The 27119-nt window shown below is 43.7% G+C and overlaps 1 protein-coding gene across 1 annotated transcript in view; it reads left to right on the top strand.

Annotated features, from left to right (window-relative positions):
- The window catches only part of MRPS18C (mitochondrial ribosomal protein S18C), an 84376-nt gene that overhangs the window by 1191 nt on the left and 56066 nt on the right, over positions 1-27119 (top strand). The gene's annotated exons all lie outside the window — the stretch shown is intronic.

Below are 27119 nucleotides of genomic sequence, written 5' to 3'. Positions count from 1 at the left end.
CGCCTGACAGCACTGACAGGACAAAAGCAGGCTGTGTAATTTTACTCTCAGCCACCAACTTTCGGCACTAAATTTAAAAACGATTTTATAATGGTGGGCGTTTCAGAAATAACTAAAACTTACTGCTGTTATCAAAACCATGCTCACAACCCCCCTGTATTTAGCGTCCACAAACGTGACAGGTGAGTTTCAACTAAACACTGTCTGCACAGCGGAATCCGCCATGTGCTGTCTACCGCTGCTCTTGTTAATAGAAACACAATTGAGCCAGGCTGAAAGAAACACGCCTTAAAATAAACTTTAGCCATATTATGGGAAACGTGTGAAACAAAGCACGCATGCTAACCGTACTTGTACAAACGGTTCCTTGTCTGCGTCTGCACAGTAGATAATTTTAAGATTGAGAGCCACTGTGCGACTCCTTATAGCTGCAGTGTGAGGATTGCTCTCTGCATTACGTTCTTGGTTGTCTGCTGTTTGCCGTGCACGCAATTTCCCTTTCTGAAAGCATTTCATATATCTGCAAACACTGTGAAAAGACAATGCTGCCACTACGCAATAAGTCTTAATTACCTGGGAACTAGGAATAACTTTCACACAAGGATCGGAGAAACAGCCGAAATCGGTGGATGGTGGGAGGTTAGAAGACCACGGGTGGAGCTTGGTTGGGCAAAACACAAAAGAGTGGACGGAGGGCGGGGGTGCATGCCTAGAAGAAAAAACACAACTCAAGAGTAGGAAGGGGGAGGGAGTGACAATGGAGTGCTCAAGATTATCTTTTGGGGTGGTAGCTGGAGTTAAAAAGAAACACAGAGGATCGGAAAGCTAAACATGTTTGGCTAGCACTTCCAGGCGTTTGGAGTGGGTTCAGCTTTCGGCTAAAAGGTCAGCCTAAACAGGGGGGCCGGTATGTTTCTGTATTACAGGAGGCTGGCGCTCTGCGGTCGACAGTGAAAACATTGCCCAAGCTAAGAGGAGTTTGGTCAGTGTTGCCTTTTTCTTGCAGTAATATTTTACAAAAGATGAATGATAATAAAACATCTCAAGCTGCTGAAACAGGCCTGCGATCTTGTACGTGTTGCCCCAGAAGCAACAACAGGAGGAAAGAGCACTTAGTATCGTGTGTCGTCTTGTGGGAGAGTGAGAGGAGGGCGGGAGTGCAGACGGAGTGCTTGTGTACCTTCACAAAAGTACCTTCACAGTGAAGTAGCCAGTGGAAGAAGACTGTTCATTAGCGAATGGCAGTGACTGGAAGGAGTACCTGGTGTAGAATCCACCCAACAGCATGGACGGCAAAGCAGTAGAAATCAGTAAGTGAAAGCAGATGACGTGCAGTCCAATCAGAAGCACGTAAATTAGAGCAACATTGGACTAAGCCAATGTTAAGTTCAGGTAAGTAAGGGGAGGGTCCTAAGCCCCTTTTAGGATTTTTAAAAAAAAACAATTATTCACAAAGGATTTCGCAAGCACAGCATTCAAGAATGTGCCATGCAGGCAAAACCTAATACAAATTTGTCGAGCCAACAAATTAACAGAGGCGTGGAAGCCAAGCCAAGGGACTGGCTTGGCTCTAGCAGGCTGGACACAAGCCGAGCCTTGAAAATATTCTGCTTGTAAATCAAGCAACACATACTGCGTAAAAATATGATATAGTGTTATGAAATTTTCTTTAAAAAAATGTATTTCCTTAACACACAGACATATTTCACATTAGTACATCAGGTTATGTCACTGCATTGAGTCATTAATGACAATGATAGTTTGTAAACATATATTAGAAACATTCAAGCCCCCCCTCCCCGTGACAACAGTGCTATTAGTGAACTAACAGGCAAGTCAGTTGTCAGGCGTCTCTTTATGTGGCATAGATTCCTTATTATGTCAGAATTAACAGTGTAGTTCAAAATCCATGAGGTGTTAGTACAGTGCACATCCTGAACTGCTATATTTGAAGGTGCTCTCATATGTAACAGTGAAGAAGGAGGAAGCTTGGTGAGATCATATATTTGCCTAGTGTCATACAATGTGGTCAAGCGGGGAAGCTGAGATTGAGCCTAGGTTTACTAATTTTTCGCTTCTTTTTTTACTTCAAATGTCACTGCTTTATTTATAATTCTTCAGGTTCATTAGTGTTAACAGTGCTACCGTTCCTCTAAGAATACTTATCAGCAAACGGTGTCTTGCAGAAGTCATCAGAAATGTGAAGAGTTTTGGGTGATAATATGTGTAGGAAGCTGACTCTGTATATACTATCTCAAAATGAGAAAGAGTCTGCACAGAGTCCAGGGGTTCCCCAAGAGGTTTGACAGAGGCAATAATAGGTAATACTAATGGTCTATTTGTGGTTGAGTAGTTAGGCTTATCAGAAGGTAGTGTTAAGCACTTGTTGTACACACACAAGCAATACGTGAGAACACACACTCAATGCCTTAACTCCAGGCCAATAGGTTTTTACGTAGAAAAATATTATTTTCTTAATTTATTTTAGAACCACAAGATTCAAATTGTCGGTAAGTACATTAAATGTAGGGCACTTTGCATAGGTATAGTTAGGACTTTGAACCAAAAAAGTAATGTACACAGTTTTTCATAAAATGGCAATTAGCTATTTTAAAAGTGGACACTGTGCAAAATTCAACAGTTCCTGGGAGAGGTAAGTACAGTTAGATTAATGTGGTAAGTAAAGAACTTACAGGTTCAGTCTCCGGGGCATAGGTAGCCCACCGTTGGGGGTTCAAGTCAACCCCAAACACCCAGCACCAGCAACACAGGGCCAGTCAGGTGCAGAGGTCAAAGAGGAGCCCAAATAACAAGGGTGCCTATGCTCCGGTTCCGGTCTGCTGGCAGGAAAGAACCTGCATCCTCAGAGAGCAGACCAGTGGGGTTTAGTAGAGCACTGGGGGTCCCAGGTAGGCACTCCCTCAGTGGCACAGGGGCGGCTGGATGCAGAGGGCAAACAGGGCGTCGGGTTTGCAATAGATTTCAATGGAGGGACCCGGGGTCACTCAGACATTGCAGGCAGGGCACAGGGGGGGGCTTCTCGGGCGAGCCACAGACTGGGCAAGGGTGAGGGCCACCTGCTGGTCACTGCTGCACCGGTGGTCGGTTCTTCACAGACCTGGGGGCTGCAGGTGCAGTGCTTCTTCCAGGTGTCGGATTTCTTCGTCCCGGGCAGTCGTGGTCAGGGGGGTCCTCGGGATTCCCTCTGCAGGTGTCGTCGTGGGGGTGCAGAGAGGTCAGCCAAGGGTGGACACATCGTCAGAGTCACCTGGGGATCCTCTCTGGGGTGTTGGTTTCTCTGGACAAGGGCCAGGGGTGTCGGGCACAGAGTTGTGGGGACTTGCGCTTCTGGTGTGAGGTGAGAGTCCCTTTAAAGCCGGTTTCTTCTTGTTTGGTTGGACAGGTCCGCGGTCTTCAGGAGTTCTTGATCCTTTGTAGTTGCAGGGCAGTCCTTTGAGTCAGCAGAGGTTGCTGGGCCCGTAGGATGCATCGCTGGTGCAGGTTCTTTAAAGTTGGAGAAAGACCGGTAGGGCTGGGGCCAAAGCAGTTGTCGCCTTCCTCATTTTCTGCCTTGCTTTTCAGCTAAGCAGTCCTTCTTCTTTGTAGGACGTCAGGAATCTGATATTCTTGGTTCAGGGTCGCCCCTCAATACTAAATTTAGGGGTGTGTTTTATGGCTACTGTCCCTGAGGGTGTCCTCGTGCCCCCTCCCTTTGGGGAGGGGGGCACATCCCTATTCCTATTGGGCTACATACTCCAAAACAAGATGGAGGATTTTCTAAGGAGTGGGGTCACTTCAGCTCTTCAGCTCTGGTCACCTTAGGGGTGGACCTGGCTGAGGGGGTAACTCCTCCTTGTTTTTCTCATTATCTCCCCGGACTTGCTGCCAAAGTGGGGGCTGTGTCCAGGGGGCGGGCATCTCCACTAGCTGGAGTGCCCTGGGGCACTGTAACAGCAGGCTTGAGCCTTTGAGGATCACCACCAGGTGTTACAGTTACTGCAGGGGGAGCTGTGAAGCACCTCCACCCAGGACAGGCTTTGTTCCTGGTCACAAAGTGCACAAAAGCACTCACCCCATGAGGCCAGAAACTTGTCTGGAAGTGGCAGGCTGGCAGAGACCGGTCAGCCTAGCACTAGCATTCGAGCTGGCATGTAGGGGGCATCTCTAAGATGCCCTCTGTGTGCATTTATCCATAAATCCCACACTGGCATCAGTGTGGATTTATTGTGCTGAGACGTTTGATACCAAACTTCCCAGTTTTCAGTGTAGCCATTATGAAACTGTGGAGTTCGTGTTTGACAAACTCCCAGACCATATACTCAGTATGGCTACCCTGCACTTACAATGTCTAAGAATTGACTTAGAAACTGTAGGGGCATGGTGCTCATGCAGCTTTGCCCTCATCTGTAGTATAGTGCACCCTGCCTTAGGGCTGTAAGGCCTGTGAGAGGGGTGACTTACATATGCCACAGGCAGTGGGTTGTGGACATGGCACTCTGAGAGAAGTGCCATGTCAACTTACTCTTTTTCTCCCCACCAGCACACACAAGCTGTGAGATAGTGTGCATGTGCTGAGTGAGGGTCCCCAGGGTGGCATAATACATGCTGTAGCCCTTAGTACCTTTGTACCAGGAGTACCTTTTACAAGGGACTTAACTGTGTGCCAGGGCTGTGCCAATTGTGGAGACAAAGGTACAGTTTAAGGGAAAGAACACTGGTGCTGGGGCCTGGTTAGCAGGGTCCCAGCACACTTTCAATCAAAGCTAGCATCAACAAAAGGCAAAATGTTAGGGGATAACCATGCCAGTAGTGGCAGTTTCCTACAGTATGTCCTTCCTATAATGCAGTGACTACATTGAGTACTTGATATCTGTGATGTATGGTTAAGGATAATAGTTTGGGGTCATCTGTGAGCATTCTAAGTGACCTTACCTATACAAGCTGTCCCTGGTACAGATCAGAAAGGAAAGCTCTTTGTTGCTTGTTGGCGTCACCTTAATCTTCTCTTTGTGCACAATTCCTAAGCTCTCACTTTATGGTGTAGTATCGAAACAGGCTTGGTGGGAGGCTGTGGGGTTCTTGTCTTTTAGTTTTCTCTCAAACATTTCTGCAGCTCACACATCTGTGATGCTATGTGGTTTTCCTTAATCCTGCAAGGTCTGGCAGAGGAAATTGGATATTAACAAACAAGTTGTCTTTGTTACCTGTAGAGCCTTCTTGAGTGTCCTCAAAGCCTAAGTACGCAATACATTCCTTGAATTATCTCCAGCCCAGTCGGGGTCCATTGTCAGACTTGCACAACCAAGGCGATCAACCAAGGGATACCTCCTGTGGTAATCACCTTGTTAAGGGCTAAAAAAACAAATAAGTGATGGTCTGTTGTGGGAAACCGGAGCATTCGTCCATCAATACTAATAAAAGTGGGAGAAATGTTGATTGGGTGCAATCGGTGATGCACTTTGTTCCGACATCTCTTTAATTAAGCCTTTCTTCATCAGAGTGCATAAGACCTTCGGTCAAAAGTGCCTGGTGGTTGCAGTTTGTGGTGAAAACTGTAGCAGGTGTCATTGGAGAAATCAGGTACCTCCTCTTCGCTAGTGTTATGACTTGGATGCAGTCTATTCCAGTTGTCACACCTTCATGGAGTATGAGTATTCAGTACAGTAGATAACTTAGTCCATGTAGTGGTGATTCTCGTTTATAATTATGGCGATTGCATCTCATTGCAGGAAGAATGCTCAACTTAGTATCCTTGTTCCTCCTACTTGCATGCTTTTCGAATGGCTGGTCTTCAGTCACATCGCTAAGTGACACTTGGGACATTTAGAAATCAGGACATAACACTAGGTGTCAATGCTGTATCATTCCATGGATGGTTAGATTGTCCCATTTGTGTTCCCATTAGTCTTCAGTAATGGCACATCAATGTCATTTTGTCAAACTACAGAAGTGTTGCATGTGATTGAGAACCACCGTGCAAGTGTTTACCTTCTTGACACAATAATATCTTAAGTGCTGATTTATGGTTTTGATTATTTTTTGGCCCTTTTCATAAGGACACAGTTCTAGTCAAAACGGCTCTCGCGTGGGAATTTGTTTTATATTGCTGTCATACTAGCATATTTTGGGATTCACAGCTTTATTTGTTCAGGGTAACACAAACTCACGCATAGGCTTTCTTAAGTCTGGAATGTAAATACTGGCCCTTAGTCTCAAAAATCTACTATGCAATATTTCGCTTTATATGCATTTTTAAGTACAGCACTTGCAGTGCAAACTTTAACTTTTGACTCGTTTTCGTAACACTTTTGTTTTAGGGTACATCTTTAGTCTGATAATGCAGTCTGTGTAATAAAAAAAAAAAAAGTGACTTTTTTACTATTAAGGAAAAACGAATTGTAGCAACTAGCATAAATAGTTTACAGCATCCAATCTAATACTCCACTCTTCTGTAAGCAAACCAGTATTGTTTATCATTAACAGTGCATGCTTGTGCTTCTCAACAATGCTTAGATGTGCAAAAAAAGTAAAGTAGAACAATCTTTAACACTGCAAACCTTTAAACATCAAACACCAAATGTTTTTCTATGTCGTGTCCTAATGCTGCACACAGTAAATATTACCACCACTATGGATGTATGTAGGTATATGGTATTTCTATAGCACGAACCCAGACAAAAGGCAATAGATCAGCTTGTTTCTCCATTCGCGGGGAGCAGGACAGGGAGATAATGCAGGGGGAAAGCTGCAAACCTGAGAAACAACCACCAAGTGGGTCGAGACCCACCCTGTTTAACAAGGCATCCTCGTGGTCAGGAACGCTCACTCTCTTAAACCCTTCTCTCTAAATGTGAAGGGCGTGAACTTGCCACATATTGAGCTATCTTCTTATTGGAGACCCCAACATTATATTTTTACAAGAAACCCATCTTCTTAAAAGGTATCAAATATGTATGCAGCACACTCCAGTTTTGGGCTTCAGCCAGGGCACAACTGCTGACTTGGCCATACTGTGCATGGCTCACATATAAACGGGCACCGTGGGACTAAACAGAGAAAAAGAAGGGAGCTAAATCAAAGTTCAGCTACAGTCATTATTACATTCATAAATAACAACGCACCATACACCGTGCAAGACTCTTTCATATGTAAAACACTAAAAGAGCAGCTGTGTGACATTGGGTGGCATAATAAAAGGAGACATTAACCTGGCCTTAGTCCCTGACAAGGAAAGAAGTAAGAATGCTTTTCGAGCACATGAGCGACCTTACCACTCCTGGAAAAAGTGGACTGCAGAGCAGGGATTAGTAGGTGTGTGCTTCTACCTGATCATGATACGAGGCACTAAGCCTTCTTCTCCCAAACACACTGCATATACTGTGTGTTCTTTATACACTCCTTATTACTCTCAATACAGTCTGCACTTATATCACACACATCTATCTTAGACCGCACCCACTTAGAACTCGCACACAGTGAATGTCATAACCATCCTAGGACGACTACAGGCGACGAATGAAACTAGATACTCTTAAGAGAAACAGTGAACAGTTGGCCTATATAAGCTTTGTGGCAGGTAGAACAGATGCAAAATGTGACAGGAGGGCGAGTTCACAAAGAGAGGTTTATTAATAACACCCCAGCCGCAGCACAGGCGAGCCTCCTCCTGGAGCAGCTCACAGAACACCGCTGATCAAATGTCAGATGGGAGCGCTATTATGCTAAGGACAAAAGGGCAGAGTGGTTTGGGGGGCGGTGAACACTGCCGTCATGTAGGATACCCCCCCCCCCCTTTATTCATCAGTCAAAAGTGAAGGTTAAAGGGAAAAGGAGGGTGGGAAGGTGGAGATGGGATGTGCTACATTTACCACAGGAGATAACAGAGCAGGGATAGTTATATGTGGTAGGTCACAGTACTACAAGTGAATACAGAAAATTGCAGTGCAAACTGTTCAGAACAATTTTGAATAGAATAGTTTATATATTACAAAGCAAAAAATGTAAACTAATTTTCAATCCCGTACATAATCTTTGAAGTATTTAGGTAGTCTAGTGGGATGTTTCGTACTCTAGATGGGGAATTTTTAATTAGATATCTGCCTTGAGTTGTATCTAACAATCCATTCCCTGTGCTTGGATGCTTGTCATAGCATTTCTCTTACAGTCAGGTGGTGGCTGGAATCGTACTTGATTTTAGGCTGATTGAGTTTCGCCACTTTTCCCAGATTCCATGTTCTGTTATCTGTCTTTACAGCATTGCGAAACAGTGTTATCACTTTCATGGGTCTTGTAAATTTGGTGTCGTTGTCAGACTGCTTGGAGGCTTCATCTTTACCCAGTCTCAAACATCCGTGCTGGATGTTTTGGTGTGTTTGTCTTGGTCGTAGCTTTCTTGTCTGAATTCTTTCTGTTTTATTTTTCGCTATCTCAATGGTTGTCATGTGTTCACATTTATCCATCCATTTCCCATTTCATTTATGGAGGAAGTATCTGAGAAGTGGGCTTTCTCCGGTTCAACAGCTCAGATGGGGTTTTCAGGCTGCCTCAATGTGGGATGAGAGGAAACCCCCTAGTTCTCTTGAAGATTTCAGTCTTTCAATTAAGGTTATTGACGTTTGCTAATTGTGTTCCTTCTTTCACAGTTTTGTTTAAATGTTCAACAGCACCATTGGTTTCAGGGTGGTACAGTGCCGAACATAGGTGGGTGATGCCATTCTCTTCCAAGAATGTTTGCATTTCTTTAGAGTACAACTGTACCCTGTTTTCAATTAGGATAGTTGAGAGTAGCCCTTCGGGAGAAAAGATGTCCTTCAAAAATCCTATGATACTCTTAGAGCTGAAGTCGGATGTAGATCTGATTTCAGGCTAGCTGGATTACAGATCTAATAAGACTATAATGTATGGTGTTGCATTTTCCCTGGCTAAGGGACCATTTATGGACAATGCCAAAACATTCTATGGGTTCTTAGGAAGTCTGCATATGTGGATGGGGGGTCTCTTTGTGACTAATATTTTGTCACGCTCATTGCATGGTACACAATTTCTTATAGATCTTTCTGTTTGAATGTCCATGTCAGGCCACCAGAAGTCCATTCTGAGTCTTTCTTTGGTCTTGGAGGCCCTAACGTGCCCTTCATGTACACGCACACTCTCAGGGGGAGTTCGTTTGGTGCCCCTAAACAGACATTCATCAAGCTCTGCTAGTTTTTTTGACACACCGGTTTGCTTTAAATACCTCTTTGACAATTGATGAATGGGGCGCCAAATCTAGTAAGCTACTACACTAGCTTACCACGCACCAGTCTGAAACCAGGGTTATACCCTGTATCATGGGGAGCTTGGGGTTGGGTGGAAGACTCTCAAGGGATCACCGCTACATTAGACAAGTACTATAGAGAGCATTACGCTTGCCAGATATGTCTGGATACTGAAACGACGTGCCCCCTTGGTGGGGGGGGAACTCCCCTTGCCCAGATTGTCACCCCTGGAAAGAGGTATCCTGGAAAGCGATATTACCGAAAAAGAAATAGGAGAAGCTCTGGCGGATCTTAATCTGGGTAAAACACCAGGACCCGACGGATACCCCTCAGAGTTCTATTGCAAACTTTGCCCCAACATTGTCCTTCCCCTGCTTAAATTATATATACATTGAAGCAATTGTCAAGGGGTACATTTCCTCTGAAATTGACCAAGCCACAAATGTGGTCCTTCCCAAACCCGGCCACACACAATCAACTCCTGCTCCTTTCCAACCCATATCCCTTTTCAATAGCGAGGTTAAACTTTATGCGAAACTTCTGGTGAACTAACTAATGACAGTCATTCACATACTGGTCAACCTTGACTAGTGTGGGTTTATCCCTTCGGCGTAGCAACCGGCACTGCATCCCCAGAGTACACATAGCTTTGTACCATATTAGAGCTCTAGGAGGCCCAGTGGCCCTCCTGTTAATTGATTTTTAAAAGGCGTTTGACACAGTTGACTGGTCCTATCTTGATGAGGTGCTTAGTTGCATGAGGTTCGGACCTCGGTTCCAGGCATATGTTATGGTCCTTGATGTGGGCACATGGCTACAGGTTAGTGGAGTACTGCCAGACACCTTCCCGGTGAGGAGGGCCACCAGACAGGGGTGCCCACTGTCCCTGCTCCTGTTTGCGCTCGCTATTGAACTGCTGGGGATGTGATTCCGATGAGACGCCCAGGTTTGGGGCTTTGACTGGGGCTTGGCATTTGAGGGCACATAGCGCTATATGCAGATGACATCATCTTATTCATGTCCAGACGAGCTGTCACAGGGCCCAGGCTTCTTTAAATCCTGGGTATTTTTGAGGAGGCTTTGGGTCAACTTGGGCAAATCTCTACTAGTTCCATTGAGGCGAGACTGCCGGGATGAGGCCTGGCAATCCTAGGTTCCGGTGCACCAGGTTAGTTTTCAGTACCTCGGTATGCCTATATCCTAGGAGCCGGACCTGACATGGAGCTTGAACCTTGCTCCCGTGACGAGCGGGGCCAAGGAAGACCTTTAGCTTTGGAGTAACCTTCCCCCTCAATACCATGGGTAGAATCGCATTGTATAAGATGATAATCCTTCCAAAATTATTCTGTCTTACAAAACTACCCTCTACACTTACCACAATCCTGGTTTGACTCCATTCTGGCTCTGGGACGTAAATTTATTTCGGCTGGTGGTACTCCCAAAGAAGCCTTTGGAAAATGCACCTAGCTGGTGTACGACGGGGGTCCTTGACATGGCAGATATGCGCCTATACTAGTGGGCAACACAGTTTCTCCCTGTCAGTGACAGGCTGCATGGAGGGTTGGATGACCCTGCATACAGATGAAAATTAGCCACATTGGGACTGGACTATGTATTCTACATCTTTTGCGGTGACCAAATTCCCTCCAACATCCCAGAGGTAACCCAAGTGCAGTTTAGACCTTGGAGGGCTGCTGTCCAGTGGTTGTGATGAATCCGCAAACTGAAAAAGGAAACCCCGCTGTGGGAGGGCAGGTGGCTGGATCAGGTGTCCACTTTAGAAGGGTTTAAGAAATGAGACTCTGTCTGAATATCGAGACTGGGGGCCGTTTGGGGTGGAAGCCACAATAAATCATTCATTCCAAGAGCATCAGGCAGAATTCCAAATGCCCACCTCCCAATTCTGCCTCTATTTACAACTTCGGCATGCATTACATACATACAAAGACTCGCTACAGAACATTTCTGAGTATAGCTCTTTGAAATCAAGGTTCTTATAGGCCATTTAGGTAAGGGAGGGCCTCTCTTAATCTTCAGCATGTCACTGGTGTAGAGACCATGTGGGGGGCTTCTTGCACGTTGTATAGCAGTGCTCAGTGATACAGGTTTATTGGACTGTCATCCTTGCTGTTCTTTCTGCAGTGGTGGGTGCGACTGTTGACACTGACCCAAGGATTGCTCTGCTTGATATTCTAGATGATATGGGATGACCCACTGGGGATAGGACACTGGTGGATCTGAGCATGTTAATGGCCAAAAGGTACGTAGCCGGCAACTGGACCTCTCTAGTAGCCCCTACAGTCGAGGAGGCTTGGACTCTGGGTACGGACTAATGCGGCAAACTGGAGGATCTGATTTCCAAAGTCAGGAGATGCCCCCGCAAATATGACAAAAACTTGGGGAAAAATGGTGGGACTATAATGGACTGACAGCTTGGATGAAACCCAGGGAGCTACTTGTAACACTGAAAGGGACACTGTGCCAGATTTGCTCCGGCAACATGGGATGACAGTGAAGCAATGTGTATTAATATCCATATTAAGCAAGGCAGTTATTTTGTTGTTAACATATAAAATGGTAATAAAGTGTTACTATAAAAAAAAATCCTCTTTGATTGAGTTCTTGTGCGGCCAACCATTGTTCCCATACTGTCTAACTGTACTCAGAATTTCATCCTCTAGAGGCTTGTTTTCCACTCTGACTCAGTTATCAGGCCATCCGATATTAAACACATCTGATAAGGCTACCTCTTCTTCGTCATTTTGTGTTCTCTCATCATTTTGGCTGTTTGTGTCGGGAGGTAGCCTGGATAGACAATCTTCCTCTTTATTCTTTATCACAGGGATGTATTTGACTGTGAATGTATATTCTTATAGATTGACTGTCCATTTCTAGATACGGCTGGAAACATGAATTCAGTTTTTGATTTGATTAGGGACCTCATGTGGAATGTTCTGTTGGGGAAGTTCTTTATGAACTTATTGCAAAACTCCAGCATGCCCAGGACTGATTAGAGTTCATCTTTGTCGCTTGGAGAGGCCAGGTTTATGATGGAGCCTTTTCTGGGGATCTTGTGTCCCAGGTAAGTTATTTCATCACATGAAAATTAGCATTTGCCAGCTTTCACAGTGAGACCAAAGTCTCAAAACTTCTCTAGTACTTTTTCAACCCTCTCATCATGTTCTGCAATGGTCGGCCCACAAACCGATACATTATCCTCGTAATAGGTCACTTCAGGAATGCCCTTGAGCATAGATGACATGGCTGTCTGGAATACTGAGGCTGCTGATACTATCCCCGAAGGGCATACTTTTGAATCTGTATGCACCGAGGAGTGTGATGAAGGCGGTGAGGTCTTGTGAGTCAGGGTGTAATCTTATTTGGTAATATGCTGAGGCCAGATCGAGAGTTAAAAAAAAAAAAACTTTGGCTACCTTTAAAGCTGTAAACATTTCAGAGATATTGGATAGAGGAAATCTTTTGACCACTACTTCTTTGTTAAGTGCTCTCCGGTCAACACAAAACCTCACCTTGTTGTCAGCTTTGCATGCCACCACAATGGGAGCTAGCCTCTCTGGCTTCAACTGGCTCAATGATATTTTGTTCACACAGTTTCTCCAGTTCAATTTTCACAGCCTTCTGTACACTCAGTTGTAGTCTACGAACGTTGGATACCACAGGGGTTACATTAGAGTTTCATGTTATTTGTGGATGTAGGATTTGAGGCACCCTAATTTACTACTAAAGACTTAAGGAAACTTGTGTACAAAACAGTTTTCTTGGATCGCTTGCACTTGGATTTGTGGTGAATTATTAGGATCAAGAATTACTCCTAAGATTTTCTGGACTGGCCATCCTAATATGTTGTCACCCTTTTCAGACACATACATTTTGGTCAGGGTGGTCTTCCCACCATATTGAATTTTGCCCAGGAAATAGCCCTTCGGGTCGATGAATTGACCCCCTATATCCACCAGTCTGTATGACCATGTTGTTCAGTTGGACTTTGTGTACGAAGTTGTCTCTAAATACCTGAGCAGAAATAATGGTTAGCCTAGAGCATGAAATGAACAATGCGTCCACATTTACTTAATCAATTTTTATGACATCCTTGGAATTACCATCGCCTGAATCATTCTATTTGTAATACTCCCATAGTTCAGATACTTTAGGGCTTTCATATCTTTTCTCATTTTTCTTGTACCTACAATATGCCACAAGGTGCTTTTTCTTGCCACAGTCTTTGCACACCGCCTTCCATTTTGGACATTCCCTCCATTTTGCCATGTTGCCTATCAGACCACACCTGAAACATTGACCTTTGAAACTCTGATAAATTTCTTTCTTCTTGTCTTTCACAACATTTACTTCCCCTTTATTTTCATGAGAATATCTTTTGTTCTCAACCTTCAGTTCTTTCACACAAGACAACACGTGTTCTATATATTTTGAAACTATTTACACTTCCTTTGGGAGGGGGTCATCCTTGTGCCATAGTTCTTCTCGTATTCTGTCTGTGTTACACGTTAATAAGAACTGTTCACGGATACATTCTTCTATTGAAGCACCAAACATACACATCGCTACCAGTCTTCTTAGATCAGACACAAATTCCTCAGTACTCTTTCCGACTCCTCTTGCCAAAGTGGTACCATTCTAAGATGGTGCCTATTCCCTGTTTAAAAATAAATAATAATAATAAAAATATTTCGTAAGCATTTAGATCTCTTGACTCATCATCCGATAAATCTGACAGATGTTCTAGAACGTCCTCCACTTCCGCTCCCAGACAATGTGCTAATTATGCTACTTTTCTTTCACTATTCACGTTCGAACCACACACTATGAGACAATTATTAAAACCCTTTTTTCCACTTGCTCCATAACTTCGAAGGTTCACCTGGCATGTTCTTGAAGAATGGGGGTTGTGTGATGTTTTGCATTGTGAAAGGATATACCAGGGAATAGTTACCTAAAACAATACACCACTGTACTAGTAGCACATTAAATTATTACAGGTTATAATAAGCACACTGTTAATCTACTGTTCTATTTTTTTTTTAAATATATTTTTATTAACATTTTGTTATTGTACATTTGTATTTCTATTCAAAGTAAACACTTGCACTCGTTATACATGATCGTTTAGACTAGCCACACTTGTGGTATACATTACTCGTGCTTCATTGTATATTCCTGCGGCGCACATGTTAGCATTTATACGTTTGTCGAGTCCTGACTCTAGTGCTCCAAACCCATTGACCATCTGTGCAGTGCTCACCATTGATCTCTAGCATTGATTCGTGTCATACTTATGAGTAACAAGTTTAAGAAGAAAAAGCCCGTTCCTATTTACAACTGGGGGAAGAAACCTTAAGTAAAGGAGGAACGAAAATATGGGGAGCAAAAGGAAGAAGAAGGAAGAAAAAGGAAATTAGGGGGGTAGGAAGGGTAAATAAACTAAACAGAAGGTCAACTTTACAGCATTGCGTGGGTTAGATTTGTGGTTAATAATCTTTAAGGAGCTAGGGCACAGTAACATAAATGTAAAGGCCATGCCCGGGGCGCACCAGTGTGTGAATGGGGCAGGAGTCCACTCTTTCCACCCCCCCGGCTTTTGTGGCATTGTGGCTGGTGGCGACTCGAACGTCTCTTTTTCCTGTTTCTCCATGCGGACCGGGTGTCAATACGGGGATCTCAAGGCACCACTTGGGTAATTTCCTGCTCGGGACCAGTCCCTAAGGTATGCTAACCCTCTTCTACTCCTACTTCGGCATTTGTTGTTCTCTTGGATAGCCCATCCCATGTCGTCACCAGGTCTTCCCAGGTCGGGGCGATAAGAACCTGTCAGATGCCCTTGGCCTCCTCGGCCTTCAGGACCTGCAGTTCGGCCCTGGACCATTTCATAACATACCTTTTCCAGTCAGCTAGCAAGGGGTGGACCGAGGCCTTCCAGCCCTTTGAGATCAGCCTTCTATAAAGGGCCAGCGTTAGGTCCAGGAAACGCCCTCTTACTTTCCCCTTTAACTCAGTCGGCTGAGACCCAACAGGCACAGGTCCGGGGTGGGGCGTAGCTCCACTCCAAATAGCTGAGAGAACAGCCAGTGCCTCCTTCCAACCAACTTGAAGCACTGAGCACTCCCACACCATATGGTCAAAATCCGCTTCACCCCCCCGGCATCTTGGGCATGTCCTGGGGGTCCCTCCGTATATTCGGAATAGTCGGTGTGGTGTGAGGTACGTTCTGTGTAGATAATTATATTGGATGTATCTTAATCGCATGTTACGAGAGATCACCCGGGGGTATGCCAGTGTTTTGTTCCATTCTAAGTCAGTCAATTCCCGCCCAATAGTGCCTCCCCAACGCTCCCTCAGGGATTGCAAGGGGTCTGATGCAGCCAGGGCCTGGGTCTGGTAAATTTTGGCTATCAGATGGGGTTCCTCCCCAGATGTCAACAGGAGGTGTAGCACCCCATGGACTGCGGGCTCTGCATTTATTGTGCACCAGTGGAGTTAATCTACTGTTCTAATTTGAAGTTCACTCAGTCACTCATAAAAGTGTGTGAATCCCTTGTCCTTGCTGTATGATCCACTATGCCAGACGAGGGAAGATGCTGTATGAATAAGTGTAATTAGCATTAGTGAAATACTAATTCTGAATAAGTGTAATTAGAATTAGTGAAATACTAATTCTGAAAATTGTTTTTAATATAGTGTGAAGATCCCTGATTTCCTGGTGTATGATCCACTGTATTCCGGGAGAATATAAGCAGTCTGTGGACCACTAAATTAAATGTCTGCAGATTGGGTCGTAATTGCACGGACACAGTAGGTGGCGCTGTTAGGATTTTTAATTGAATCTGAACTCTTAACTCTTTATGATGGGGCTCCAGGGATGACAGGAAGAGTAAATGGTAAGGCAGAGACTGGTTACAGGAGCGTGGTTGGAGCGTCAGGACAATACTTCTCTGAACCCAAGAACCCATTAAAGTGGGGCAAGCTAGTTCAGAATTCCCCAAAAACGGCCCAGACAGTACTTTTCAATGGTGCGAGCGACTCTTGTGTGCAGTTAGTCAGAGCTGACAGGAATAGTAGAGCTCTTACGAACATTCTATTTGCCAACCCCGCCTAGGGGACATAAACCCGAGCACTGAGTCAGTCAGAGCTGATGGGAATAGTAGAGCGCCCACAAACATTCTATTTGCCAGCCCTGCCTAAGAGCTATCAACGTGGAGAGCGCCGAGCGTGGCAACACAGTTCATACGTTTGGACAAGTGAGGTAATTTGAAGCCTACATCCCCACAAGCTCTAAGATGGCGAGCAAACAACATTAGTGGGCATAAGATATGGCGTGTAGAGAACGTTGCAACCTAACAGCCACAGAACATATAGATCAGTTCAGGGTACCTAAAGACTCTGGCAACAGAGCACATGGAGAGGTTTACTATACATAAAGGAGAGGGCAATGATTATGCTGTAAGCCATCAGTACAGTACACGCTTGACAAGACCCATCAAAAACTACTTTAAAAACACACGTACAGCCGCCCGTTGGATAATATGGAAAATACTCAGGTCAAAACGGGGAAAGCAGATCAGACACTTGGAGGTAATTACAGTTGGAGTGACATTTGTATGTCACTATAGAAGAGAAATTCCCGCGTCACCAGGATAGTAGCCTTGAATGGCCTCTTGCCTCCTCCAGGTAACCTTTCAGGGTATGTCAAGGCTGGAACTGGAGACATCAAACACTCGCATAGATGTCTGTACCTGTGAGTTGGGGTGTATAACAGCACCATCCCATCCTCATTGCTAGTTAGTGTGGCAAGTAGAACAGTTGCAAAATGACAGGAGGATGAATTCAGGAAGTGAGGTTTATTAGTAGCACCCCAGCCACAGCACAGGTCAGCCCTCTCCTGAAGCAGCTCCCAGAACACTGCTGATCGAATGTAAAATGGGAACATTCTATTATGCTAAGAACAATGGGAGGGGGGGGGGGGGGCACTGGCAGTGGGGATTAGCCATCATGTAAAATACCACAAGCTTCAATTAGGGAATACTTTACCCTGAGTCACTCCCTGACCTATCTCTGCATACGATTTGAGATTAATTTAAAGCAACAATTTGTGGTATAATCAGATGCAAAGAGTTTGTCCCCACCGGGGAAGCCAGGCTGCTTAACAACAAACTCTTAGCAGTGATTAAGTTCCTTGTGCGACAGGATAAACAAAACCTATCTAGAAAACCCCCAAAACAGCTGGCTACCCATAAGGGGCAGTTGAATGCGCACATGGTTAACTGGGCAGAGAGGAATCTGCTTAAAGCAGGGCATCACTCTTCAACAAATGGGATAATGTGGGATCCCGATTAGCTAGGAAAAGCTGCCTCCAGAGCAAAAACCTATATTGATAAAATTTTAAATAGTGAGTGCTCCTGGTCAGCAATATAACAATAGAAAAAGAGCCCCTCAGGAACTTTTCCAATTATTATATAGCCAGGGAGAAGACCACCTATCAGACATAAATTAGCTACCTACACAGTTGTGCCTGGATAGCCTTCTCCCTGACCAGAGGGAAGCTCTTGAGGCCCATAAATATCACAGAATAAAGGCAAGCACTAAAACCCATGCCACTGGAGTAAATGCCTAGGCCTGGTGGGTTCCCATTGGAGTTTTAAAAGTCACTTCTCACCCTACTGGGCAAACATATACTTACACTATTCCGTTTATTCATGGAAACCACAGGTCTGACTCCCACAATATGCAACACTGAAATCGTGCTAATCCCCAAAGCGGGCAAGGACCCGCTCCATGTGCATCTTGTTGGCACATCACCCTCCTAAATGTGGATGCAAAGCTCAGTATGAAAATCCTGGCAAAACTCCTTGAACCCCTCCTACCCAGACTGATCTACACGACTAAGTTGGGTTTATCCATAGCGGGGAGGAAACGGATAACATAAGTAGACTTCCCATTTAGTGAAAAAGAACATTCCAGCTATTATCCTCTCACTCAGTGCTGAAAAAGAATTTGAGTGTGTCAGCTGGGATTTCCTGTACACCGTGCTGGACAAGCTTTAACTTGGACCAAGGATGAAGGGTTGGTTCCTGGCAGGATATAAAGCCCTACAACATAAGTTAGGATTAACAGCGCGTCCCTGCCCCTTCCCATTATTCAGGGAACCAGGCTGGCCCTGTCAATTTCCTTTCTCCTCTTTGCACTTAATGTTGAACCCCTGCCTATACAGATCAAGGTCTTGCACACAGTATCCCTCTCTTAATATATCTCTACCAGCAACACACACTCTCTCAAACAAAAAGTCTAATTGCATTTGTTTGGGGGGGTAAAAAGCCTTGCATTTTGGCCCACTTTTGATGGGTCTTAGGAGAAGGTGTTTTTGGTGTTCCCTGATCTTGTGCAATATTAAAGGATGGGACGATAGATATCAGAATGGGTGCTGAGGGAAAGTGAAAAGAAATGTGTCCATATGGACCAAGCTGTCATGTGCTGACTGCTCTGGGAATTTCTCTGCCTTGCGCGTCAAGACAGACCCAGAAGCAAATATCTTGCTACCCATGTGAGAACTGTCTTTTGAGATTTGGGACCAAGTGATGTCCACAAGGGAGCTTACAAAGTTCCACTCCTCTTAGGCTCAGTTGGAAATGGCCTTTCTGCAGGATCATCCCAGACTTTTTTTGCTGTTCTACTCCTATTGTTCCGACCCTCTTGTTGGTGGCTTTAGGATTCTGTGCACTTTACCACTGGTAATCAGTGCTAAAATGCATGTACTTTCTCCCCTGGAACTTGTTATGGTTGGCTTACACCTGTTTGACATATTTAATTTATGTATAGGTTCCTTGTAAAGTGTTAATCCATATACCCAGGGTCTGTAAATTGAATGCTACTAGTGGGCCTGCAGCTCTGATTGCTCCACCCACAGAAGTAGCCTTTCAAACTTGTCTTGAGACTGCCACTGCAGCCCTCGTGTGCAATTCACTGCCACATTGACTTGGCAAGTCAAACTACTTGCCAAAGCCTAAACTCCCTTTTTATTACACCTAAGTCACCCCTAAGGTAGGCCCTGGATAGCCCTGTGGGCAGGGTGCTGTGTATGTAAAGGTAGGACATACACTTATGTTTTTCATGACCTTGTAGTGACAAACAGCCTATTTCATTTTCACTGCTGTGAGAGCTGCTCCGCTCGTAGGTTAGCATTGGGAATTCCCTTATATGTATCCTAAGTGGTAATTTCTGATCTGAGAGTAGTAGTGTGGGCATGTTTGGAATGGTAGTGAGAAATCCTGCTTACTGATGTAGATAGATTTTACATTACTCTTTTAGAAATGCCATTTTTAGAAAGTGTGCATTTCTCTGTGCTTATAAATCTGGTGATTTGCAGCCTGACTGCAATCCACATCTAGGGCAGAGTAACAGTTACACTTGGTGCATACTTTACAGACAAGCATAACACAGGACGGGCTGGGTATGACAGAAGAGGTATCTGCATACCGATAGTCATCATGGGCTGATGAGAGGGAGGATCGTTCACACCTTACATGTCAAAAGGCTGTGTCCTGCCATCACACAAGGGAATGATTACCCCCTGCTGATATCTGGAGAGAGGGCTGGGTTGAAAGGGGGCCATGTTTCACTTGAGTGGTTCCTTTGAAGTCACCCCCTGAACAAATACATTTTTGAGTTCTGACCCCATGACTATAGAGCACTTTTGGAACTGGGACCAAACCTCTGTTAGAAGGACTGCTGAGTTGCACAAAGGACTTGTCTGGACTGCTGTTCTGCCCTGCTGCCAGCTGCTCTCTGACTCTGGTTCAACTAGACTCTCCAGGCTGCACAGTTACCAGAGCACTGCTGAGTTTCCAGGAGGAACCGCCATTTGCAGCACTTTCTCTCATGTGCTGGCCTGTGTGGTGCTCTGTGCTCTGTGCCCAGTGTTCTCAAGAGTATGTTGACTCCCTACCCCAATCTCACAATCTCATGGCCACAAAAGATTGCACCACAGCACCTCTGCCATGCAACTCTGGTTCCAGTGAATCCGGCAGCCATGTGCTGAATGAGAAACCATTAAAGGAATCCTGCAGCCATGTGCTGAATGAGAAACCATGAGATCCTCCCTGCACTCCATGTTGCTGTCAAGGGAATTTCCCTGGGAGGCCCTCTTGCAGAGATGTTGCTGCTGATGAGAGGAACCGCCCCGTAGGCCTGGACAGCCATTCTCTCCTCAGTGGCAGCACCTGCCTGTCAAGAAAGAGGTAGGGGCTTGTTTCTGCAGTGCTGCGCGCTCGTTGGCAGCTGCCTCAGATTCCCCTATACCAAGAGACCCAATGAGGTATCCTGCTCAGTCTTACCGTGTGCATGCCCTTCCACCCCCATGGAAGCATACATGGCGGCACTTTCTCTGTGAAACCTTATGGGGGAAACCCTCGATGGAGGTTTCCTGCTCCGGAACGGACCACAAGGGGTATTATTACTGTAACTCCTGGAGTAGGCTCGCAGGTGGTCCTGCAGCCTATAATTTAAGCCTAACTACCGTATAACGGCTAATAGGAGCACAGGTTTGCTGTGCCCTATGGGTTTGTGACGTGGTGCAGGTTTTTATGAGTTACGTCATTACAACTCTAGTATTTTATATACTGATGCCCACAACTGTTGCATTCTCTTGTAGTGCTGGAATGTTGTATAGCTGTTTTTCTTCCCAATATTAGGATCCTGAGTTCCATTGCTATAAGAGTTGCACCTGTACAGTACCTATGATCTATGATGTTTCTGGTCTAGCATAAATATTCATAATAGAATCATATTTTTGTATACTCTTCTACTGCATGATCTGATGCTGTGACGTATGTCGTTTTAGGACATGTCTGTCATTGCGCCATATGCACAGTGTTTATGTTCTATGACGCATTTGGTCTGAGCGCTATATATACAATACAAACCATATTTTTTATATAATTGTGTGAGGAGTCTCTTTCGTGGTGTATTTATTGTATTACTGAACACACACACAACATTCATACACATCTTGTGGTGCTGTCTAGTTATCCATACCTTCCGGATGTAATTCCTGGAGCACATGAAACACACTCTTGGATATCCAATCCCATCCGATCCTGGATTCCTAGTATTGTGACTGAGGCCAGACTCTATAGAGGATATGACCTAAGCAGACTAGGCCCTAATCAGAAATATGGCAGTTGCTGCCAAATAGTGTATTGCATTACACTGGAAAAGGAGAATGCCACCTCCCACTGCCCTTTGTTCAATTGACTGGCATATTCTCGCCATGGAACAAATAACTCACAGTATATCCTACTCGGAAAAGGTGTTCATAGGCAGATGGAAGCCACTGATCGACTACCTCTATAGACTGAAATTCACATGCTTTGCACCTCCTAGACTGCTGGTACAGCATCTATTTGATTAACTACATAATGTTACATATGGTGGCATAAGCAATCCTCCAAGCTGTACAGCTGGCACATCACTGTTCTGGGTCCCTCCACAACCCTTCTCATGGAGTTGGACTGAAGGTATTGACACACACATGGCACCCTTTAAAGCATAGATTACGCCCCCTGCCACCTTCCTCACAATGGTTGGACTTGAGTGGAGTGGTTTATTTCAGGATGGAGAGTGAAGAAATTTTTAAGTATTTGTCACATGAACAGAACAAACCACTCTGACTTTTGTAATGGTGGGTTTCATTGAAGACTTGCGTTTTGTGGTTGCCTGACTATTCAGGATAAAGGAGATTTTTGTCTCACTTTACAGGAAAATCTGGGAGTGAGTTATGATGTTGTAAGAAAACAGTCTCCTTATTTGCAGCATTGACAGATTTGGCTGTTAGCTAATGGGAGTTTGTAGCTTTACCATATACACTTAGTCTCTGGATTAGACCAAAAGAACCTGCCAGCGTTTTTCCATGACTGTTTTGATCACAGGGAACAATATCAAAGTGGATATTGAAGGTGTTCTCTTTTAACAAATTACTCTGGGCATCGGAGTGTAGTGCAAGTTGCCTTTCCAAGCACCATGACTTGCCATGTGGCACTATCAATCAGGCAAGTTCTGACTCAAATACGATGTTGTGACAGTTCAGATCAGACACACTACAGGACAAAGTTACTTCAATGACCGGCTAGACTTGTTATATTGCTTAAAAAGAACCATACTTCAATAAAATGGGAATTATATAAATAGGTGTATACTAAAACAGGAAATAAACATTGATTAGTAGTCCTGCATCAATAAAGCAACAAAATATCACAAAAGAAAAACAGTACCAACACTTGACACCCGTATTGCATACAGTATATAGTATCTGTGATCCGTAGCAGATGAGAATGTCTTGCTGTTCATAATTATTTGAGAACACAGAGGATTACGATCCTACAACAAAATGCTTCCTACAATTTATATTACAATCAGTAGCTGATCATGAGGTGATTTATCCATTACACAAAATATACATGATTTTAGCAAGTAAAGAAAGAAAACAGCATTCTAGCACAATAAACATAATTGTCTGGGTAAGTTCCTCCGTGCTCAACCTAAAGAGTTGTCTACTCAACAAACGTGCCTTTTTTCTTGTGTTTACCTTAAAAGTTGAGCAGTAGCTTAAAAAGTTTGATATGTTACAAGACAAAGGTGCTAGTTAAATTAATTGTTCCATGGGGTGTAAGACCCTGATCCGGGGGATCCTTGGGCCAAATTGGAATTGAGGCCCCTTGCACAAAAGGCATACCCAATCCATAAGATCTGTTTGAGCGTTGCAAAATAGCAGTTGCACAGGCCATTAAGGTGCTGGACTCCCGGTCTACAAGGCAAATTCTTTTTCTGCCTCCCAATCCGTAGAGGTTGGTGATGGGCTTGGGTTCATGCCACTCTGGAGGTAAGATAGTGGGTACTCTGAGAGGACAAGGTAGGCTGGGTTCCACATTGATCAAGCTAACAAAACATTGACAGAGGGAAGGATTAAACACCATGTAAAACTATGCCTTATCTCACCTTTACATAGAGATGGTTCTTGTCAGCCCTCACCTGGGCTCTGGTGAGGATATGGAGGGTTTATTGTCTCTGTGTCTCTGGACTCTTTGGACAGCTGGTAGCATCCACATTGGTAAGGTCAGCAACAGGGCAGGCCAGGAGAGTTTCAGCACGGCATCAGGCTTAAGCATATCCTTGGTATCTGTGCAATACACACAGATCTGGGTTCAAGCAGCACACAAGCAAAGCTCAGGAGATCTGAACTGATGGAGATCTTCCCTTTTAGGAACTCCAGTGTACATGCTCAGTCCATGACAGATGGCACCAGTCCACTGACCATCACATGCATTTAAAATGTTGCAAACTGTAATCATTCTCATCCGGACAGCTATTCATTCCTCGGAGAGGATTACCAGTAGAGCATGCCTTGCCCTGCTTCCAGAATACATTTTGAGAACTGGTATGTGATACAAGACAAACGCAATCTGTGGTGAGGAGGGGTCTACTTTAGCAGGAAACTTTGTGTACTTCCTAAAGCACACCCAAGGGACGAAGGAGGGACAGGGAGGCAGAAGAGGGGTTTGAGATACCCTATTTTTCTTGTTAGGATCATTATTAGAAACATAATCTAAATCATGTTTATGTGTATTGATAGCCATTTAAAAACACAAAAGGTCCCCATTGAGAAGCGGTCAGTGGATTTAATTGACATGGGTAATCAGTAGGTAGTAAGTATCAACAATGGATGCAGCCACTGCACTCCAAAAGAATGCAAAAGCTGCCACCAGCCTGACCTTAGTAACCAGGTTAATGGTAATACCCCTTCAAGACTACGAAGTGGGAGACACATTTAGAAATTCCCTTGTGCTATGGTACACAGAGGATATCCCTACTTGAGACGGTTTGTTTACAGTGTGGAGGCTCTCTGGGAATTAGAAACTCTTCAGGTTGAGCCAGAAAAAAGATGTAGGAGGAGTAAACCGGCTGGAATAGGATACCTAGCACAGGCAGTTGTGGACTTTAGTGCTTAAAATACTGAAGGCATATCAGGGAAACTGTTTAAACTGAGGATATGTGCAATGCATTAAATCAACATGATCATATCCAGGCTATTCTACAAAATGATATATGAAAGGCTTGACTCTTGTGAGTTTTACATGAGAGACCGGTCTGGTGCCAATGTTCACGTTGCAGCAGTTTGACGCAGTGTAGGCTCTAAAACTCTCTGGCATATTCTGTAATATAGAGGATCATATGGAATACAAGCCATTTATTATCTTTTTTAGGAACCTTATATGAGCTTAGAAGGGCGGGCAAAACTCGGCTGTACAAAGCATACAGACTGTGATGAAAGAATTATGTTGTATCAGTGCATTCCAGTCTTGACTTCGTGATCTCCAACAGTCTGTATGGCCCAAGCCTGCACAGGTTTGTAATAGATAAAGGACCAATGTGAGTAACCATGTGTTATTTCAAGTAGTTTGTTTTGCTTGGGTATTAGCCCTCATTAAATGTAATTCCATAATCTTTCATTGAACTGTGATTCCATGTAGGGTACATAGGGTCTCTACTTAGCTCGTCTCACGCAAGAACAGCTGGTTGGGTATGAGATGCTTAGCTGTTATTGTAACAATAAATAGACAGGAAAAATTGCCTATATTGTGGGGTTTTGTTATAGGATCACCAGTTTGGTTAGAAAGGGCTGCAGATGCACTGTGAAATTGCTTGAGGTTGTGGGAGCAAAACCATACCCCACAGTTTAGACAACCCTAAATTTTGTTTCATTTGGTTCTCCCACAGATTACTGGATCGGAGACAAGGTTAACCTCAGTTTATTTAGGCAGTTGTCCCTGCGCTAAGGCATCTCCCCGCACATCAATTTAGCAGGATAAAACCATTAAAAAAATAATGTGGACCACTAGACTAATTTTGTTCTAGATCAATGAAAAGTTATTGGGTTTTCTTACAAATTTCAAAAAAGGCTATAGAGCAGATGCAAAGAAACGACTAAAATGCAGTTATACAGGCTTGTAAAATCAATCCTAAATTAGCAGCAATGTCAGTAAATAGTCTGGCAGCACCGCCAAAGTTCTTGCTCACCCCTAAATCAAGAGTTTTTTTTATACACAATTCTTGAAATAGAATATGATCACGTTTAGCAATTTTTATCATGGTGTGAGCAAAAGTATACGTTCTTTAGCAAATCAGAACACAAGAACAATAAACACATAAGCACCATACCATTTCTGTTAAGTATTATTCAACACCTTCTATGCTAATGTCATCCAGAGATGTTAGAATATGAAAGGTTTAACAGTAAGACATTCTGAATGAATGCCATCAGTGAAGGAATGGATAACATGGATTACTTGCTGCAGTTTTTACATCTGCATTTTTGAAAGATTCAACACTAACCGAATTGCTACAGCAATAGAAATAAACCATTATGTTATCAGCTTGGCTGTGCTCTGCAAAGTCTGTGGGAAGATATGTGCTTTTGTGGGTTGGGGGAGGTGGGTGTTCAAGCAGGAGTTAGTGACAGAGGTGGCAACCATCTAGTTCAAATTTTGCTTTTACACAGACATCTGATCTAACTAACATACATTAATAACTTCACTTCTATACATCTTAAAAATGTGTTTCAATTGTAGTTATGTTAAATCAGTTTGTGTCTAAATATGCAGAATCTCGTGTGAAAATGCTTAGTACGTATTATTATTGATGCACAAAAATATAAGCTCGAAAAACTTTTCTACAAGGTTAAATGTTTTATTGTGTATCCAAGGGAACAACAGATAATTCCTGTATTCAATAAAGAGTTGGATGATTCTGCTACTGTATTCCTTATCTGATGTCAGTAAGATTAGTAGTCCTAACCAATCGAGAAAATATGCACCTGGATCCACATTGCCTGCATATCCTGTATTTGTTAGATGACGATTTGTTAAAGCTGTCTGTGGCAATAAATTCCCAGTATCACAATATAGGAAGTCATCAAAGCATGGATTGGAAATATAAATCCAATCTACTATGGATTTGGAGCTATATATTATCTATAAATGACTGTTTGAGCAAGTAATTTTATTAATGCATTACATATCACGTGAGGAACTTTAAGCAAAGTTCTTTATGCAGAGGCAGAATTTAACATGGCTCATCCCATCAATTAAATTAAAGGAAAATAATATGATACATACAAGTAGATAGGTCCTGCTACATCAGTTCTCGTAATCTTTGATTATGGGCAAATCACTCAATCTCCCTGTGCGTAAAAAAAAAAGAATACAAAGGTGTCCTTGTACACTGCAACTGGAGCTCATGTAAAGCGGTTCAATATCTTCGGATCAAGTTTGCACTTTATCAAATTGAGATCGTAATACGGCAGACGGGACATCCGTAAACCGTCCGCCAAACTCTTAATCAAGCCCTAACTTTATTGTCCTTAACTCTCTTCATAACACCAACGTAAACCACAGGCAGAAGGACTATACGTAGCATGTTTTTCCCAGTGATCACAGTCCTATTTTGGACGCTGTAATTCAACTGCAATGGCTTTTAAATGGTCATTAATTGCACAAAGAAAGGGTCTGAGAGCTGAAACTGTACAAATATTACACATTTAGCGGGAGCAGTGAAGGAAAGCACCCATTAGGTCACAGTATTCAGCAAGTGGAGGTGAACAACATTGGGATCTTGGAAAATTCCAGGAAAATAACATTTTCATCAGGTGCATTTAGAATTTTTTTTATCGATCATTTTATTGACATTTTATAGTGAAGGCTTTAAAGAGAAAACCAAACAATCACCAAGCATAGTGTTTAAGATACAAAGATAACAAACAAGCACATTTGAGGTTTCTAC

This window comes from Pleurodeles waltl, chromosome 1_2, assembly GCF_031143425.1.
Source record: "Pleurodeles waltl isolate 20211129_DDA chromosome 1_2, aPleWal1.hap1.20221129, whole genome shotgun sequence".
Classification (NCBI taxonomy): domain Eukaryota; kingdom Metazoa; phylum Chordata; class Amphibia; order Caudata; family Salamandridae; genus Pleurodeles; species Pleurodeles waltl.
Note: the sequence above shows the minus strand (reverse complement) of the source record. Positions and strands in the feature narration are given on the sequence as shown.